This window comes from Erpetoichthys calabaricus, chromosome 2 (genome assembly GCF_900747795.2).
Source record: "Erpetoichthys calabaricus chromosome 2, fErpCal1.3, whole genome shotgun sequence".
Taxonomy (NCBI): Eukaryota; Metazoa; Chordata; class Cladistia; order Polypteriformes; family Polypteridae; genus Erpetoichthys; species Erpetoichthys calabaricus.
Window position 1 is genome coordinate 1,076,086 of NC_041395.2, and position 21,269 is coordinate 1,097,354.

The 21,269-nt window shown below is 43.1% G+C and overlaps 1 protein-coding gene across 1 annotated transcript in view; it reads right to left on the reverse strand.

The window, feature by feature from the left end:
• The window catches only part of LOC114643014 (uncharacterized), a gene marked incomplete at its 3' end in the record, with an annotated part of 1,911,439 nt that overhangs the window by 1,065,640 nt on the left and 824,530 nt on the right, over positions 1–21,269 (reverse strand). The gene's annotated exons all lie outside the window — the stretch shown is intronic.

Here is a 21,269-nt window from a genome sequence, read left to right on the forward strand (position 1 = left end):
CTAAACACTTTTGGCAGGTGAAGCTGTCTACAATGTCGGCCGGAAAACCTGAACTGTACATGCTGCAGGACACACAACATATAAACGTGCCCTCAAAGGGCAGAGAGCTGATAGAACTTACGTTTAGTATTGATGTCATTTTCTCTGTTTTCTGGAGTTACTTAAGTGCTGTCTGCTTCAGAGACCGTCGGCTTTAAGTTTCCACCACCTGCTGAGCGATCGACTTTAGTTTCTCACTGCCGGTTATTTCTACTGGTCATCTGCTGGCTTTACTTCAGATGAACTTGCTCGGGTGAAGGGCTACGTGCCTGTGAGAGACGCCGCTGCTCTGTGCTTCCGCTCGCTGCTACGCTCGTGCTTCCGCCTGAGTGAGAGAGAGAGAGAGAAATTCAGTCAGTCTTTGAAGGAGGTGTTGAACCTGTACAGGAGGGTCATTGTGTGTGAGACACAATAAAATGACAGGGAGCCATCAGGCCAGTCCAGATACACGTTGTGCCAGCTCCCCAACACCAGACACAACTGGCACCAGGCACAAGTGCAGCACAACCGAAGTTTTACTTACAAGGATGAAATGCTTTTCTCCCATTTCCTCTTCTGCACAGTACACTATATAGCACTCTGCCTTCTTTCTTCTCTTCAGTCTCTTCCGCCTTTACTCATCCCCAGGCAAGCAGGGTCCTCTTTGTCCTGACTCTGACTCCCTGAATGAAGGTAGGCAGCTCCTTATACTCAGAATCTTGGAAGTACTTCCTGTGTCGCATAACTAACCCAGGAGCACTTCCGGGTAAGCCTGGAGCCCTATGTAAAAGGGCTCAGTAGTTCCTGCAGCACCCCCGGAACTCAATAGGGCTGAGCCAACAAATTCAAATTCCCTTACAGCCCTGTGAGAAACCGAGGCAGCATTGCACACCAGGGAGAAAGGGCCTTTCATGATCATCTCCCCCTGTCCTTCCATTAAGGAGGATTATTACCTTACCGTCCTTCACAATGTCTATTCTGGAGCTGCAGATTGTAATTTATTGACTATTGTGAAACACAGAGTACTTTGAATGAGAACAATACAAACTCCAGGACTTGTTGTCACCAAGCTGGAAGTTCCTTGCCGTTCCTTTCCTCCTCAGTCCTTTACTCCTATCTCCTGCTGTCTCCTCTCCAATGCACCTCCCAATAGCAGTGAGTCCCAGTCACAACCTCTCTGCACAGAACTTGGGGGTAGACGTCAACTTATCAGGATGACCAGGATATTCGGTGTTCGTCCAATCACGTGTCACCTTCTTGATCCCATCAGACAGATGGATGTCTCTGTGTGCCACGTTGATGTCCATTGTAAAGGGACAGACGTCTGAAAGGAGAGAAAAGAAAATGAGTGAGGAAATTTATGAGTGTGTGAGGGGACTGGAGGCGGGGCACAACACAGATAATTAACAAGAGCCAATCAGGAGCTGCAATGACGAGAGTCAAATGTGCACCATTAGAGTAACATCAATAGTGAAGAGCTCATCTTATTGGACAGAATGGGAAAGTAAAATTATGAAAAGATGACAACAGATGACAAAGTAAAAGGCAGGCAAATCAAACCGAGGAATTTGATAAAAGTCATCAATGTCAGAGTTCTAATGGACTGTCCACACTGACAGCTGGCTTTATTAAATGATACTTTTTCTTGTCACAGTCCACCTCTTTAATTTAAAATCAATCTCCTGTCACCAAACTGATTTTTCTTTCCTCACAATAAACCCCTGATCCTCGTTCTGCTTCTTCCATTCCCAGTTTTCATTCTTCCATTTCATGTGGTCTACTAAATGTTTAAGGGTCACCCCACAGGTCAGGGATACACAGAATGTGAAAATAAAAATAAAATAAGAACTGCCTGAGAATGAAATGTTTGTAATTGACAGTTCAATGATTTACTGTCCAGCAAACAATATGGCAATTAAGTGCTGAGAGGTGTGAAGTTCATGAAGAAAATCATCATGGAGTGAGCTGAAGCTACTCAGCCAATAAAGAAGACAATTCATTCAGTAGAAGTGAACTTTAATCTCAAAAGATGTGGGTGCAAAAAATAAGAAATGTAAAGAAGAGGAACTGAACTGGCAAAACTCAATTCAGGACAGCATGGTGGCCGAGGGTTAGAGCTGCAGCCTCACAGATTCAGCTTCTCGACTTTGAATCATGTTGTTTGTTGTATGACGTTAGTGAATAAAAACATACAAACAGGAATGCAAGCTTAATGAGTTTTAATCTATGAATATTGTAGCTAGTGCTGTAAACCAGCAGCAATACACCGATGTGACTTCATACCATTTTCATCCTGGATCATGCTGTGCTTCTGAAAGCAGACACAAATTTGCAAGACATTGAACGTGTGTGTGTTGATTCCAGGTAGCCCATAATCTTACACAAAGTCTCAGTTAGGTCATCAGCGTAGCCAGCTCATCTTCTCTTTAGATAGCTTTCTCAGTGTCTGTGTCTTTCTGTGTGTCTTGCTCTATCTGTCCCTTGCTGACTTTTTATTGTCTTTTTATCACTTGAGGCTCATAAGATGTCTGTCCTTTCCTCCAGTCTTTCTTCCTGGGGAGTAGAGATTGTGTGTCTAAACTTCTCCTGTCCCCCTTCCTTGTACTTGAAAGGCCCATGTCACATGTGGCAGCTTCACACCCCCTCACTCCCACCACAGTCTTCTAAAGATTCAGGGGGCTGCTTAGGTAAACATCAAAGCACAGCTGTTCCTATTAGTCAAGTAAGCCATTAATGGCTCTTAGACCAGAGGAGATGTGCTTACTTGTTACAAAGTGGTGTCTTTCTTCTAGCTGACTAACACAAACTTAAATCTATTTTTATTATTGAATTATAACAATTATAACAACACTAGATATTACAAATGCACAACAGCAAAAAGAACAATAGCAAACAACATTTCACTTTTGTCAGTTTTTCATTTCTGCTTTGCATATTATGATTTGAGTATTTTTCAATCCTCACTACACAGCTGAAACAAAAATGTGATGGTGCAAAATCAATGCACAATGAATTGATCTCTTTTTGAAATAAAACATGTTCATTCACTGCTTTACCTCATTAAAGCTATAGATGTACTTAAATAAAATTAAAAAATTATAAATACAATTGAATGTCACCAGCCTGGAAAGCTGATATGACATTCCCAAGTGATTTCTGCCAAAGGCCTCAAATAATGAGAAAAGAACACACTGGACCATGAGTGGCGGCAGAAATTGGGAGTTCTGTCTGCAGAATTCAGCAAATAACAAAAATGATTTGATAAAAAAGTAAACCTCACAAGACCAGGGGCTCACATGCATTGTCCTATGGACTAAAACCTTAAGAATGGTGACATTCGCTGCATTGGATTAAATCAGGACATCATTTCTAAAATGAGTTACAGCAGCTTCTGTTCTGGAGCAGAGTAGTAAGACACAATGACGTCTGTCACAAGAGTTTTGTATTTGAAGATAAGATTTGAGTAGCCTCACTATCTGACAAGGAATCTGATATTATTAATAGAGGTCTAACAATGGCGGATTTGAAGGAATCAGCGCCAGTAAAGATTTATTCATTACGCCCAATATTTGGTGTGTAGTAACTACAGAGGAGTTTTAAAAAAAATGACAAGAGTTGGGTCTAAACAACAGTTTATAGGGCTCATTTTCAAAATTTAATATAAAATCTCCTCATTTCAAATGTATTAAGATGCCAAGTGCAAGTCAAGTCAAGTCAAGTTGGGGCGCATGCACTGGTACAGTGTGTTGCCGCACCCACTACACGACGAAACAACTCGGGATCCTGGTTGACAACCTCCCAGGCAGACATGTGGTCCAGTCCCACCGTCCAGAAATGACCCCCAATCTGCCGCAGCCAGGTGTTACGTGGGCGACCCCTTGGTCTGGTCCAGCCACTTGGGTCCCCAACAATGAGGATCCTACGAGCTGGATCACCCTCAGGGAAACACGCCACATGGCTATAGTGCCGTAACTGACGCTCCCTCACAATGTAGGTAATGTGCCTCATTCAGGACTCCATGAGCAACACAAAGTCAAACCAATGGTACACAAGGATTTTCCGGGGAGACACAGTACCAAAGAAGCCTAGTCTTCATCTCAGGTCCCTGGATAGCGTCCATGTCCCACAACCATATAGTAAGGCACCAGGACTCTAAAGACTTGGACCTTCGTCCTTTTGCTGATATCAGGAGCTCCACACACCCCTTTGCAGTGACCTCATGACCTCCCATGCTCTCCCAATCCATCTACTGACTTTATTGGAAGAGTCACCAGAGACACGAATGTGGTAAGTAAACCTCTCAATGACGAGGTCAACACTCTCTCCACAGACAGACACACTGCTGATGGAAGCGCCCAAGAGGTCATTAAAGGCCCTGCTCTTTGGTTTTTATCAGGACACTCGCAAGCCCAGACACTCAGACTCCTCACTCAGTCTCTCGAGCGCCCCGATCAGAGCCTCCATTGACTTCGCGAAGATAACAGCATTGTCAGCAAAGTCAAGATCCGTGAATCTTTCTTCACCAACAGATACCCCGTAGCCACTGGATCCCATGACCCTGCCCAACACACAGTCTATACAAGCATTGAAAAGAGTAGGAGCAGAACACACCCCTGATGAACCCCAGAATCAACCTGGAAAAACGCAGAGGGTCTGCCTCCACTCTGCACAGCACTTACAGTACCAGTGGAAGGCTGGCCATGATGTCCAGCAACCTTGAGGGGATCTCGTGAACCCTATACACACAGTGATGATGAAGTCCGCTGTCTGCCCTCAGAAGTTGCTGAACATTGATGAAGACTTTCAGTATATCTCTGGTCTCAATGCCTCTCTCCAAAGCCCACATATCCACACAAAAACACACAAACCTGAGGTGATTTTCACAAATGAAGAACTGTTCGGTTTCTTATCTCCAAAATCAGACATGCTTTTCCTCACCTCACTCTATCAAATTTGTTGTGAATTTAAAGTAGAAACACAAATAAGGGCCTCTGATTTGTAGACGTCAAGTAACCCACACAACGTGTTGTGGACTGTTAATTTTTCTCAGATGGTAGATTGTTGATAAACCCAAAAGGCCTGTTCAGTTGTAGCTGCATAAGTTAATTTTTAACATACAAATTTCCTCCTTTTACCCCCAAGGATAGCAGTGGAGGCCTCACAACAGAGCAGGTGGTCCCAACACCATAGCTGAGTCAATCCCCATAATTTTAAATGACTGATCATCTCTATATATTTAAAATTCAATTTCTGTTTATCTGTATGTCTGTCCTCTTTTCTTGAGAGAACTACTTAAAGGATTTAGATTGGGTTATTTTCTGTAATTTACTTGAACATTCTGGTTGATTTTGCGGCTTCTCTCATCACATTAAGAAACAGTTTGCTTGCGGCAGCAAATAATAAACGCAAATCAAAGAGAGGGGGTGTTGGCCGAGGGGAGGGGGAGGTGGGACCTCGGGAGTAGGGAGATGGCGGGGCCATCCTCATTCATCGACAGCATCCGTTCGAGTTGGGTCTGTATGTCTGTCCGCTTTTTGTGAGAAAACTACTTAACTGATTTAGATCGGGTTTTCTTTCTATAATTTGCTTGAACATTCTGGTTGATTTTGCGACTTCTCTAATGGTGATAAGTATCATAGTTAGCAAGTGGGAGTGATTTATAAGCGTGAAGCAAAGAGAGAGGCTACACTGTGAGCCAAGGGAGGGGGAGGCATAAAATTAATCAATTGGTGCTCAAATTATTTGACACAGTGTCTCGGACATACACTTCAATAAATACCATTTTAGAACACAGTTCATTATCCTACAGAATTTTTTAATTCCATTAATTCTCCCGACATTCTGCCCCACAACTTAGCATTGAAAGTAGGAGCACCGATTATCCTTTTGAAAAACCTGAGCCCACCCAGACTTTGCAATGGTACCCGTCTCCAAGTCTGTCAGCTTCAGAACAACATCATAGAGGTGATAATCATCACAGGATGTGGCATTGGCCAGAGGCTTTTAATCCCCTGTATTCCTTTGATCGTGACGGACTCGCCCTTTCAATTCAAGAGATTACAGTTCCCGGTGAAGATTTGCTTTGCAATGTCAATTAACGAGGCCCAGGGACAGACCCCCAAGTTGGCAGGGGTTGATCTTAGTTCACCAGGCTTCTTGCATAGTCAGTTTTACTTTACTTTCTCCCAGGTTAATTATATAACTGTAGCGCAAGCTTACAGTGAGGTGATTGTACTTATAAGTACAAACAGTTGTACAAGGACCACTTGATGGGCTGATTGAGTGCATTTAGAGTACGTGGGAAAAACTGTTTCTGAACTGCGAAGTCCGTACAGGAAAGGCTCTGAAGCGTTTGCCTTAGGGGAGCAGTTCAAATAGACAGCATGACTGAGGCAGCATGTGCTTGATGCTGTATCCCGATAATTCTCTTTCTGATCAGCTGCTGTAGAGCTGTGATTCCACACTATAATAATAATAATAATAATAATAATAATAAATAACTCACTCAGATACATTGATATAAATACTTAGAGTGGTGCAGTGAGAGTAATATGGAAAAAGATGATCCGCTGTGGCAACACCTAACGGGAGCAGTTGAAAGAAGAAAAAGAAGGTGCAATGAGAGTAACAATGCTAAAGCAGTTATGGTATTTGGAATAGTTTGGCAATACTGTGGACCATTATATTTTTACAGGTTAATTACAATCGAATGCCTTAAACTAATAAACAATATGCGGTTAATTTCAGTTTATTTGATAAAGCCACGTCAGGGATGTGAATCTAAAAAATAAAAACCACACTGGAATAAAAGCACTGCATTGACACTGGGTGCTGCCAGTTTGCAAAACCGAGTGGAGAACTTGCGTACGCCAGAGACTGAGCTAGCATGAAAATGTGTGTGGCTTTACGGCAAGTTTAGTTTTTATACATCGCGATGTGAGTGTGGAAACGGGAGTACGCAACATTTTTGTGCGTACATACCATTTATACATTAGGCCCCTGGAATTTTTAGATGTAATCAGTGACTGTTTTTTAACACAGTATGCTAAAGCACCAACTTTTCTAGATTTAGTGTTTTGTAATAATTAGGACAGAATTGAGGTGTAGAGGTGATTGGACTGCTAGAGCCATGTGACCATAATATAATACAATTCTCAGTGTTTTGTAAGAGTGCAGAAGCAAAGACCAAATTTAACTTTTCAGGGCAAATTTTGAGCAGATGCAGTAAAGTCTGAGGAGGATAGACTGGGATAAGCTTTTAGGTGTGGAAATAGTCGAGGGGCAGTGGAACAGGTTTAAAAACATTTTACATGTGATATTGGACAAGTACATATCTACATTTGGAAGTAGCAGGAAATTTACAAAACCTCTACAGTTGTTAATAAAGAGTTAAAAATGAAGCTGCAAAGGAAAAAACAGATGAACAAGGCATACAAGAGCAGTGGCATAGCGTGGGTGTCAGCTGCCCCCTTATTTAGGTATTTCAATTTAAAAGACTAAAATATACAGTAATTCTAAAGAATTTTGCCACCCCCTAAAAGTGCCGCCCGGGGCGGGCCGCCCCTGCCGCCCCCACTACGCTACGCCACTGTACAAGACTAACAACTGCATGATGAATCGTAGAGAGTATGAGAACACGAGCGCAGCTATAAGAAGGATATCAGGGAGGCTAAAAGACAATAGGAGAGGAATAGTGCAGATAAGGCACAAGGCGACCCCAAAGAGATTCTTTTTGTATTTTAGAAGAAAAATATCAGTTGAGGAGGTTAAGCGCATCAGAAAGGGGAAAGGGAAATTAAAAAACAGTGAAATAGTGGGCACTCTGAACTTCCATTTTTCTGAGGTCTTCACATGTGAGAAAGTGGACAACCTCTCAGCAGTAAAAAAGGACTACTAAGGAGGTGCTGAGTGATTTGAAAAATGTAGAGGGAGAAGTACTGCTGAGATTAAATAGGCTGAAATCAAACAAATCAACACGACCAGGTAATATTTACCCTCAAGTTCTTAATACAAGAATTACCAAAGCCTATGAAAAAACTCATAGCTCCGTCCGACCTTAAATTGCTTCGCACCTCTCCATCAGCATCTTTTGTCCTGTAAATGTGTCGATAAGAAGCAAGCAGCCTACTATCACATCCCCCAGTGCCGCACAGTTTTCTCAGGTCAAGTCTGTTTACCTGCGTGTCAGTTGCTTAGAGGTGTACAGAGTGAGAAGTCAAGCAAAATGACACCTTTTATAAATACTATATTGTTATTTGGAACACATGCATTTCATGTGTGTTCCGTGTCTACAACAATCTATGTACAGTAAATACATCGTTAAAACAGAAACGTTTTTCATGTTTTAGTAATAATTGACAAAATGTAGACATGGAAGTGTATAATGTGTGAAGCCTGAAGTCCAAATATCAAATAAACACTTTCACAAAAGGTTATATTTGTCCTGTGGTCAGTAGCAGCTCGCCCCATCACAGACCGAACACGTCATCCTAGCACCACTATTTTGGAGACTGAAAACACTGCTCGGCAGTGGCCCAGGCAAGACAGAAAGCCTGCAGTGGGTTTCAGCTGTCTTTGTCCTTTGGCTAAAAGCAACACCTCGCTAAACATCAAAGTTGAACTTTTTAATGTTCAGTCCCTGACAAATAAATCCTGCCTAATTCATTACCATATTGTAGACAGGGGGATTGACAGTATTTGTTTCAAGAAAGCTGGAATAAATCTGAGGTATACGCAGTTTTACAGTAAATGAGTCCTGCCCTCCTGGGTACACTTACCTCAAAAAGGCCCGCAACTCTGGTCGTGGTGGTGGTCTGGCTGTAATCCATCATATAGGTTTGCAATTATCACTTCTCCCCCTTCCTAAATTCTCAACTTTTGAATGCTTGGCAATTAAATGCAAGCACCCACTTTTCATAAGTGTACTTCTTTTTTATCGACCACCAAAACAACACCCTGATTTCATTAGGGAAATAAATGAGCTGCTCTCATCTTTCTGTACAACATCATCAAATGTACTCATTCTTGGAGATCTGAACATTCATGTGGACCCACCTTCTAATTATTCTGCTGCCCAGCTCTTAGAGCTCTTGGACTGCCTAAATCGGAGGCAACTTGTCGAGGTCCCCACTCACAACAAGGGCCATACCCTCGATTTAGTCATTACTGACTCAGTCCGTATCTCTGACCTCCAAGTACTTGATTTGGGTGTCTCTGATCACTCATTGTCTCAATGGATTTACCTACATATTCACTATATTCTAACCACAGTGCTGTATCCGCTTCAGGAGCCTGAAAAAAATAAATTTGAATGATTTAAATGCTGACATTAAGAACTTCTCCATTGCTCCCCACCTTTCTTCTGTCAATGAATTAGTTGATTATTACAACAATGGGCTCCAGAACATCCTTGAGACCCATACCCCAGTTAAATCATGAGTGGTCTCTTTTGTAAAATCTTTCCCGTGGTTACAGGTGAGCTTCGACAGATTAAAGCAACTGGGCGAGCCCTCGAGCAGCGTTTTGTTGCAACCAGTTTAATGGTCCACAAATTAGCCTATCAGGAACACCAAGAAAACTACTCTAGAGCACTGACCACCACCAGATCTCAATAATACTCAAATTTAATTAATAACAGTCCTGGAAACTCCAAACAATTTTTTTCTGTGATAAATCATTTACTCAATCCTCATACTTATGCCTGTAATAATTTTATTGAACATTACACCTCTAAGGTAGACACCATCTGCTCCTCATTGTCTGTTTCCAGCCCTCCATAACTGGATGTTTCCATATCAAAGCCAATTGGGCTGCCTCTCCCAGTTCTTTTGTACTACAGGTAAAGAAGTTGAGAGCATCATCCAGAGGATTAGGCCTTCCACGTGTTCTTTGGACCCCTTTCTACTCCTCTGGTAAAAGCTAATGTATCGAACATAAGCCTTCTCATTGCTGTTATCATTAATCACTCTCTTCAGAGCAGCTTAGTCCCACTGGCTTTGAAAACTGCAATAATTAGACCTCATTTAAAAAAATACTCTTTGGATCCTGGAGTGTTAGCAAACTATCGTCCGATCTCCAACCTTCCATTTTGGTGTAAGGTTTTAGAAAAGGTTGTTTTGGTCCAGCATCAGGATCCATCCATTATCCAACCCGCTATATCCTAACTTCAGGGTTACGGGAGTCTGCTGGAGCCAATCCCAGCCAACACAGGGCGCAAGGCAGGGAACAAACCCCGGGCAGGGCGCCAGCCCACCGCAGGGCACACACACACACACACACACACACACATACCAAGCACACACTAGGAACAATTTAGGATCACCAATGCACCTCACCTGCATGTCTTTGGACTGTGGGAGGAAACCCACATAGACACGGGGAGAACATGCAAACTCCACACAGGGAGGACCTGGGAAGCGAACCCAGATGGGTCTCCTTACTGTGAGGCAGCAGCGCTACCACTGCGCCACCTTGCCGCCCAGCATCAGGATCACCTCAAAAAATTCAATCTATTTGAAAACTTTCAATCTGGTTTCCGATCTTCGCACTGTACAGAGACAGTCCTGGTCAGAGTCACCAATGACCTCCTGATGGTCACTGACCAGGGCTCTCCATCACTCCTTATCCTTCTGAATCTCACAGCTGCACTTGATAAAGTAGATCATAATGTTCTCCTCCATTGTCTTCACCATATAATTGGAATTTCTGGCATTCCTTTGGAGTGGTTTGAGTCCTGTCTTACAGATAGGGCTGAGTATGTGGCCCTGGTGGATGCTAAATCTTGTAACCACACTGTCATCTGCTGGCTCCCACAAAGATCAGTCCTTGGGCCGACCCTTTTTAATATCTATATGCTACCCCCGGGTCACATCATCCGCAGACATGGAGTTTCATTACACTGTTATGCCAATGATATGCAGCTCTATGTGAGATTGGATTTGACTTCTGTTACCCCTCCATCAGCTCTTTCCTCCTACTTGGATGAGATTGAGGCTTGGATGTCCAAGAACTTTCTTAAGACGAACAGCACCAAAACTGAAGCTCTTTTAATTGGTACCCCCCATCAACTTCATTCCTCCGTAAATTGTATTTCTTTTTCTGGTCATACCATTGTCCAATCCCCTTCTGTTACTAATTTGGGTGTCAAATTAGACCCCCATCTGCCATTTGATACTCATGTCCATCACCTCTGTAAAATTGAATTCCTTCATCTTCGAAACATAGCCAAACTCCGTCCCTGCCTCTCCCTTTGTGATGCTGAAAAGCCGGTTCATGCCTTTGTCTCCTCCAGGCTGGACTATTTATAATGCACTCCTCATCGGGATATCCAACAAGAGCCTTCAAAAGCTCCAACAAATCCAAAATAGTGCTGCAAGGATCCTGATGAGGGTGCGGAAATGTGAACACATCTCACCAATCCTTCGGTCACTTCATTGGCTCCCTATTCAAACAAACTTTGTTTGCTCACTCAGCAGTGTGTCCAAGGAAATGCTCCACAATACCTTAAGGAACTTCTTATATTACAATCCACTACAAGAAACCTACCGCCTTCGCTCCCCCCTGTGACCAAACTTCGTACAATGGGTGACCGAGCCTTTGTAGTCGATGCTCTGCGGCTCTGGAATGTCCTACCAGATAACCTGAGAAGACAGCAGATTGTAAAAAATAGCTAAAGACTTCTCTATTTCGGAAAGCTTATTAACAAATTGCCTCTAATTTTTGTTTTATCTTTGTTTTTATGTTGTTGTGTCTTTGTTTAATTTTTTTATGTAGTACTTTGAAGTTTACTACAAAAGTAAAGTGCCTTATAAATAAAATTAATAAATGAATGAATGAATGAATGAAAAATGGCCACTGTTAAGAAGGCCTTTGCAATCTTAGATCAACTCACTGTCCAATAATGAACAAAACGGTGTCATCCAAAAGTGACACAAAGTGACATGCAGCTCATAAAATACAAAGTAAACTGCTGAATCACCCCTCAATGTCCACATTACACACTGGGACATATTGGGTTCAGCTGTGATTAAAGACTTTTTTGGTAGACTTACCAGCTCTCGCTTTATTTCTTGGCTGTTCTTCTTCACCACAGACAGTCTTCAGGTCCTCTTACTCAGAGAAGTCAGACATTAAAAGTTCAGACGGAGAGCTCAAGAGAAATGAGGTGATCAGAGTGTGCCAAGTGTCTATAAAGGCTTTAGTCATCAAGTGCCAGGGGGGTGTCATTATGTTTTTGTGTCCAAGCAAAACTTATAACAGAGTTTGACTTTCTAGAGGCTTCAGTCCTACGTGAAGTGAAGAGCTGCTGGGTTACCGTGGCAGACATTGTCACTTCTGTCACAGGACCTGCCTTATCAGTAGAGAGTAACTGTGTGGTGATGGCCTGGTGATGTGAGCAGTGGCGGCTTATGTATAGGCACTGTGGAACTGCAGCACCCCCTATTTCCACTTGATATTATCGATAACATTTAATATAATGAGTCCTTTTTTCTTTAATTCTTTCTTTATATTTGTACAATATATAATCCTTAAGCTTAATGTCAGTAGCCATCCCCCAGTTTATGAAAAAGATACAAAATCTTTGCATGGAACTGTGCGCTTCACAGTTCCAGCGGCGTGGTGTTTGGCTGTTGTGTGCATGCGCACATAAGAAGCTGCACGCGAGGCTGCGAGGGAGAGAGACCACCGTCACTCCCGCAGTGCTGACCCTGGTGTGCTGGTGGAATGTAGTGTTTTTTTTATTTACTCCGTGTGTGTTATGCTTAAAAACCGTGTACCATATTCTTGAATGTGATAAAGTGTTGAATTAGATTATTATCCTGCTTCCAGCTATTCTATCTGATTCATTTTTTTTTTTGGTTTCGGAATAAATTTTCTTTTTATACATGTTTGTTTCCTTTTACACAATTTTAAAATAAAGGCTAAAAATTTTCTGGAGCAGCACCCCCACTAATTTTAGCTACGAGTCACCACTGGATGTGAGCCTCAGTCCCTCAGAATGAAGCGGACGCCCTTTGGTCATCACACGTGTATATTTGAATATTAGAAAAATGTGACGTGTCTCCCTGTTTCTGTTGAAGTTTATCAGTCTGGTTTAATCAGCTCATAATGCTGTTGATTATTAATTAGTGACACTCAGTTATATTGTTTAATCCTGAAGTGTTTAATTTGAAAAGTGCTCTGCTATTTAATGGGTTACTTCTGTAACTAAAAAACAAGTTTACCAGTAAAAAGAAAATGCAGGTTTGGAAATCTGAAATGGACCTTCTGCTACTAACAAACTAAAGCAGGAAACCAAAATCTAAGATTAAACTGCCCACTACTGTATGTGAATGCTTGGCCACTCCTAACTTAACTGTGTCCACCAGCTTGCTGTCCACACTGCTGACTGATGTTTCCATTTTACGGTCTGATCTCTAATGTGGATCTCTAAGAGAGCCAAGATCAGCACGAGATGACTTTAAGCAATATAATCATCAAGACAACATGGTTACTAGATTGTAGAGTCTGAATGGCTGCCAATGTGCAGATGTGATGTGGACCTGAGTGACCAAAGAGACATGTGAAGTCAGACAGCGAGGACAGGGGTAATAAATGAAGTGAAATAGGGGAGAGAAAAGGGCAGCAGGGTTTAGGTCAGCAGAAGAGCTGATTGTGTGATGGCCTTTTGGAGGATTGAGTGCTATATCTATCAGGTGTCAGTCACCATCGGGTTAGGGATTTGATCAACAAGGAATACAATCTGTGATCACAGGTGTGTGATCTCCTGGTATACTCCTCCATACTTTTGAGACTGTGCATGCAGACACAGCAAACCATCTTGCGAGGGCATGTATGGAAGTGTCTTCCTGGAAGAGCTGAAGATACCACCTCATGCTACAAGTAATGACAAGGACACCAGCAAAACACAAAACTAGAGAAGAATCAGTCAGGAAGTATAAGGAAAGAGAAACTGTCTGTGGCCACCATTCCCTTCTTGGGGACGTCTAACTGTTGCCTCTACAGTGCGCCTGTTGTCACTTTCATTTGCACCAAAGCAGGTGAAGTTGATTAACAATCCTTGGACAGAATGATATCCCTAAAGGTTAAGTGACTTGGTGTGAGAGTGTGATGATTAAGTGTTCCCTTCATCTTTTTGAGAACTGTACATAATTGTGATGTGTGTGTCCCAAACTTGCACGAGAGAGAAGGAGGCGAGTCCAGGTTTGCAAGCAAATCAGCTTTATTGAAGTAATGATAGGAACAGTCTCAGCCTTTTATTCAAACGGAAGTTCACGCAAAACAACATTGTTGTTCATCCTGCATTAGCTTCCTTCTTCAAATTAAAAGAACAGATAGCCTTCCTCATCAGGTAGGTTCAGCAACTGCCAATCAGCAGCTGGATCAGGCTCAGTCTGGAGGAGGAAAAAAACAGAAAGAAAAGAAAACACCACAAGGACAGGTCATGGCCGGTCCTAATTGGGCGACAGACACATTACATGGTGTGCCTGTGAACCTGCTGTTGAACTGAGTTTCAGCAGACAGTGTTGTTGGGGGTTTGTAAAGTGCCGTTGGGGCGATGTTTTGGGGGCCCTGGGGTCACACCCACCACCCTCAGCTTTGTTCACACCAATGCAAACTAAGTGATCATCTAAGTTGAACTCAGCCAGCCATGAGAAGACATCAGACTGGAGCTCAGAACCGGGCCAACGGCGGACATCAAAATGAAATGGCTGCAAGCTAATAAACCATCTAGTGAGCCGGGAGTTCATATCTTACAGCCAGCAGAGCCATTGGAGTGGAATGTGTCTGTCACCAAGGTAAACTGCCTACCCCACTTAATCACCTGACATTTCTTCTCGATAGTCGAGTAATGACGCTCCCAGGGAAGCACTTTTATGCTCAGAAATGTAATGGGGTGTTCTTCCCCCTCTAAGCACTGAGAGAGAACTGCCCCCAAACCAAATGCACTCACATCACGTTCACTCACTATTAAGGGTGAAAAATAATAAATAAATAATTATTACTGTTCCTATTTTTGTGTACACCATGTGTTTATTCCTTATTAACAATTGCTTTAGGAGAATCAACGTTAACACAAGCATGTCATTTCAACAATACTTACCTGTAAAGGTGACTATAACAACGTCTTAGTTGTTTTCACTTTTGTGCCTTATCTTCTCTATTTCCTTCAGTAATGGCTTCCATCCATCCATTATCCAACCTGCTATATCCTAACTACAGGGTCATGGGGGTCTGCTGGAGCCAATCCCAGCCAGCACAGGGCGTAAGGCAGGACACAAACCCCGGGGCAGCCCACCGCAGGGCACACACACACACCAAGCACACACTAGGGACAATTTAGGATCATCAATGCACCTAACCTGCATGTCTTTGGACTGTGGGAGGAAACCCACATAGACATGGAGAACATGCAAACTCCACACAGGGAGGACCTGAGAAGTGAACCCAGGTCTCCTAACTGCGAGGCAGCAGCGCTACCACTGGGCCACCGTGCCGACCTACAGCTCATATCACTGCTGTGTTTGTTTTAAGTGACAGAGCTCGGCAGCTGCACAGTAAGGGTAATGGGGGCTGGGGGGTAAACAATAGCCTGCAATTTAAAATGGTGCTCTGGTCAGTCAGCCATGCAGTTTTGCTGCCATATTTTGGGATAACATGAAAGATCCACCAGGTCTCTAACCAGTAATGAAATAAATGTAATCTGCTAGATCGCCTCTAAATAATCTTAATTAAGTTCTGCCATTTTCTTTTTGCTTTGGTGCATAAAGATACGAAGATCCTCTTTAATATCTCAGACTGCCAGAAAGCATTTGTGCCAACATGGTAAGTTAGATACCCTCAGCCAGAAAGTCTAATTTAGCCTTAATGTCTTCTCCCCTGTGAGGCATTTAACTTGAACTGCTGGATTAACATAATTTAGAAGTCTAACATTCCACATTATGGAGACACTAATTATGAGCACTTTGTTGTCAGCCTCAACAGATGCACAACTGAGTATGTGTTCTGGGTCCTATTTGGTGGCTTGGGTGCTGAGAGACTAAATTTTGACTTCCTAGTCCCCATCTCACCGTTACCCACTTACCCTGAGGCTGAATTGGTGCTGCTGACTTTGGCAGTGCACTGACTACAGTGGGGCCTGCAGAGCCTGAGCCCAAATCTGAAATGACCGAATTGTCTAAACAAACCGAGTCAAACCAATTTTGCCTAATAGCTATCAGGTTTCTAGTATGGTCCTTCAACAAATTCATATTTCCTAACAAGTCTAACCTTAACTATATATTTTTATCAATTGAAACTGTCTGCATTGTTGGCAAGAAAACCTTAGCTGTACATTCTGCAGTACATGCAACACATAAACATGCTAACAACAAGCAGAGAACAGATAGGACTTCTGTTTAGGGCTCATTCCACCCTTAGCGCTTCTGTGTCTTCAGAGTTCAGCTGGTTGGCAGAGAGACACTCGTGTTCAGGCTTTCACTATTAGCTTGATGACCAACATCACTTTGATCAACACTCCTTTCTAAGTTTAGTGTCAGATTTTACCCCAACTGGAATTTTTGTTTTCAGATGAATTTGATTGTTTTTCCTCTGCTGTTAAATTATCAGCTCTTCTCTTCTTCTGCAGTTCTTCAGTGATCTGCAGAACTCTGTTTGTTCAAGTGTGAGTGAGATACTCCTGTCACACTAGGCCACTGGCCAGCCAAGAAGAAGAGCTCACCCAGTCCAGCTTACTACCAACTGCTACCCATAGGCTTTTCCTGACTAGGCCCAAGAATGGGTAAACTGGTTTTAAAGTTCAAAATAAGACTAAATGTTCCAAAATAAGTCATGGAATACACATTTATAAGCAAAAAGAATAGCAAAGTAATAATTAATGAAACGACAAATCAGTAGAAAAAACCCTGGTTGAAACCCAACAAGCTGTTGTGTGAGAAGACAACGGTTTAGAACCTCTGCTGGGTCTCCTTGCTTTTGTAGGTTTGGATTGTTTATTGGGCTTAGTGGTTTGTATTATTTTGACACTGGTATCGACCCTTGCTGGTATTTCTGACTCTGAATTTTGTCCAGTTCATCTCCTAGTCCTGTCTCATCCTGTGTAAGACACAACAGAATCCTGGACCTTCTCAAAATGAGTAGCTCTAAAATGAAATTGTAAAATTGAAGCATGTACAAAATCATGTCAGAGAACTAAAAAGTCACGTGTAGTGATGTGCTGCCTTCATTTCAACGGTGACTTGATGGATTTAACAAACAACAGTAAAAAAAAACAGAAGGTTACTGTAGTGGTCACAAAGAGCCAACAAGGCCTCATCCCTCAGGATTCTCCGGTGATTTCATGGCATCCCTGATATTTGATCAGCAATCCACAACACACCTGAACGTCAGGACAAAGATAACTTTTATTGTTCCACTTCTGCATTGTAAGCCACTTGAATGGGTGTTCATAAGATACGATGCAAATCATCCATCTTGCTTTTTTCCTCTTGAGATTATTTTATTAAGAGGTTTAGAAAGAGTTTTTGATATTCCTGTCTGTTCTGAGGTAGCTGTCAATTTAATCAGAATAATAAAAGAGTAAGTCATGATGAAGTGACCTTTAAACAGTGGTGGCTGATGTGGGCTGATGTGTTGGTATCTCTTCATTTAACCGAGGATGTTATCATCTGAAATTAAAGATGAATTAGGAAATCACACCATAGAAAATATTTTGCAAGAAGCTATAAATTTAGCACTAGAGAGAAGAGCACATTACAGGGGCAGTTCAGAAAAACAGGACGATCCTGGAGAAAAAAAGTAACTCATAAGGATGAGAACAGCGATTTAATGAAAAACTGTGTTTGATCTTAACTCTGGAGACATTGTAGCCAAATGCCAAAAGTATGCAAGAGTCGGCTGGGTGACAGTGAAGTGCAGACATTTTGGTGGGCTGTGGTTCAAAAGGGTAGAAGGGGCACTTAATGGGACAGGATTTGTTACATTTTAATTGTGGACACAGATTAGTGTCCGTTTTATTTCTGTTTTTTGAAATTCATTGGAAATTTGGGTTTAATGTTCACAACTTGCCAAGTCCAAAAGCCTGTAGGTGCTGATAATGTCATTATGAGAACTGATGCTGCTTCCCCTCTGCTGGTTAACCAGCTGTGTGTGTGTCATTCATAGGGCACTGTTGAGGTTCTGTGTGCATGTGTGTGTTAATCTTAAGGTGCGACAGTAGACCAACCCAGTAACAAACCTGATGAGTACACTTACTCCTAGGTAAAGGATAAGTAGAGGGAAATATCACGATAACACAGGGTCTATACTTAGGGAGGAAAGAGACCCCTAAAGACTTCAGCAGCTGTTAATGCCACTGAACACAGTGAGGCACTAACAGACTTAATTAACTTGAACTTCTACGTTCAGTACTGTATATTCTACAGAGATAACAGACAAATACCAGGCGTTACAAAATGAAACACACAAACTGAACAATTCAAATCAATGTCCATACAGCAAGCTTCATGGTCAGGTGGTCTGCCTTGAGCAGTTACAGAGTCTTTTATGCCAGCTGGGATTCTCTTGAAAGTTGTGAAGCTCTTTTAAATGACAGGGTACCCCCATTATGTTGGGGTCTTTTCATGACAACATGATGTCCTCAGCCTTTTTTTCTTATATGCAGGTGTGATGCTTGTGAATGTAGAGACGCTATTAGCAGGTGTCAAGCACGCTGATGATGTCAAACACTGCTCCTTTCATCTACTAAAAGCTCGATGTCTCCAATCCATCCCAAGCACCGTCTCTCTCATGTCTTTAACTCTTTATCATCGAATGTCCAATCTGGAGTGGCTCTACTGGAAAATCTGTGGAAACCAGCATGATACAGCAAGTCTTGTAACTTCAGTTGAAATCAGACAACTGATAACCTGTCAATGATCTGAGACTCGTACTGTATGGCTCAGTGAGGACACTCTGATCATTGTCACACATTTCTACAGAATGACGTGTCCCAATTGCTTATTGCTGATCTTCTTAAGATGTGATTTACAGCGGAAAGACTTGTGCAGCAGCTGGGTGCTCTTCGTTTCAGTGTTTAGTGTGCATGTGTGTGCTAGTATTACTACTTGTTTTACCTGCATCTTGTTGAGCCAATAACATCTACAGCCAACAGGAACTTCTCAAGATCGGAGTGTGCAGTGAGGGGAGTGTTTCACTAGAGTTTCTCCGCTCCCACAACATTCTGGTAGACATAGCGAGGAGTCCCGGTTCTCCGTGGATTATCATTCCCACGGGCAGGTGACGGAGGCGGCACAGAGAGAGAAAACAAAAACGAGGCTGCAGGGCTGGCACGTTAGCAAGCAGACAGCCGGTTAAACCACCGCTCCCCAGTGTTTTTTTCACCAATTCCAGATCTCTCATCAACAAAATTGATGAACTGAGGCTACAGGTGGCAACAAATAACATCGTAAAGAACAGTTGCATTCTGTTGATCACGGAATCCTGGCTTCACTCATTGATCCTGGACTCTGCCATGCAGCTAACAGGCTTCACTGCACAGCGCCATGACAGGACCAGTGACTCCAGTAAGAGCAGAGGAGGGGGGCTGTGTGTGTACGTATAAAACAACTGGTGTACAAATACAGTCACTGCTCCCCGAACCTGGAGTATGTGACTGTTAGACGCAGACCCATTTATCTCCCTAGAGAGTTTACTGTGGTCATGATTACCGCTGTTTACACAGCACTGGACGCTAATGCAAACTCAGCTATTGAACTTTTACACCGCAGTATTAGCAGTCAGCTGACCAAGCACCCTGATGCTGTGTATATCGTTGCTGGGGACTTTAACCATGTGGATTTAAAACCTGTGCTCCCTAAATTCCATCAGCACGTCAAGTGTGCCACCAGAGGAGCTAACACTTTGGATAAAGTCTACAGAAACATTAAACAGGGCTACAGGGCTACACCGCTACCTCACCTGGGCCACTCTGACCACATGTCACCGTTTTTAATTCCGGCATACATCCCACTCAGTAAAACTGCCCGTAACAGCACAAGGACAGTTAAAACTTGGCCAGATGGAGCCTCTCAGCAGCTGCAGGACTGTTTCAGTAGGACCAACTGGGACATCTTTGAACAACCAGACCTTGAAGTGTTTAGTGACAGCATACTGTGTTATATTAAGAACTGCACAGACATTGTCACAGTGGATAAACGTATCCGGATATACCCCAATCAGAAACCCTGGATAACCAGGGAAGTCCAGAGACTGCTGAAAGAGAGGAACACTGCCTTCAGGTCTGGTGACAAGGTCCTCTACAGCACAGCCCGTGCCAGTCTAAAGACGGGCATCCGAGAGGCCAAGTTAGATTATAAAAGGAAGGTCGAGGAACACCTGGACAGCAACAATGGCAGGCAAGTGTGAATGGGTGTCCAGCATATGACCAACTACAGGACCAGTCCTGGAGCTGTGGGAGGTGATTTATCACTGGTTGAGGAACTGAACCACTACTTTGCCCGGTTTGAAGTGAATCCACCAGAGACAAACAGACTCCATCCAGAAACCAACAACGGCCCCATCTTCACAGTGGGGAAGCACGAGGTGAGTCGCACGCTGCGGGCTGTCAACCTACGGAAGGCAGCTGGACCTGACAGCATCTCAGGACATGTGCTGAAAGACTGTGTAGACCAACTGGCTGGGATCTTCACCAGGATATTCAACCAGTCTCTGTCTCAGTCCACTGTGCCATCCTTCCTGAAATCCTGTCATAGTGCCTCTGGCCAAGAAACAGACTATCATCAGTCTTAATGACTACAGGCCAGTTGCACTGACCCCTGTGGTTATGAAGTGCTTCGAGAAGCTCATCAAGAACCACATCATGTCATTCATTCCTCCCATGCTTGATCTGCACCAGTTTGCCTACAGACCAAACAGGTCTACGGAGGACGCTGTGGCCACTGTTCTCCATGCTGTTCTGTCCCACCTGGAGCAGCAGGGGAACTATGCAGGGCTGCTCTTTATAAACTTCAGCTCTGCCTTTAATACCATCTTATCCCACAGACTGGTGACCAAACTGTCAGACATAGGACTTCCACACTCCACCTGCCTTCGGATCAAGGACTTCCTGAATGATCGCACTCAGAGGCTTAGAGTGGGCCCCTACTTCTCCATACCCATCAGCCTCAGCACTGGCTCCCAACAGGGCTGTGTGCTGAGCCCCCTGCTCTATACTCTTTACACCCATGACTGCACTCCTGCCCACCACACTAACA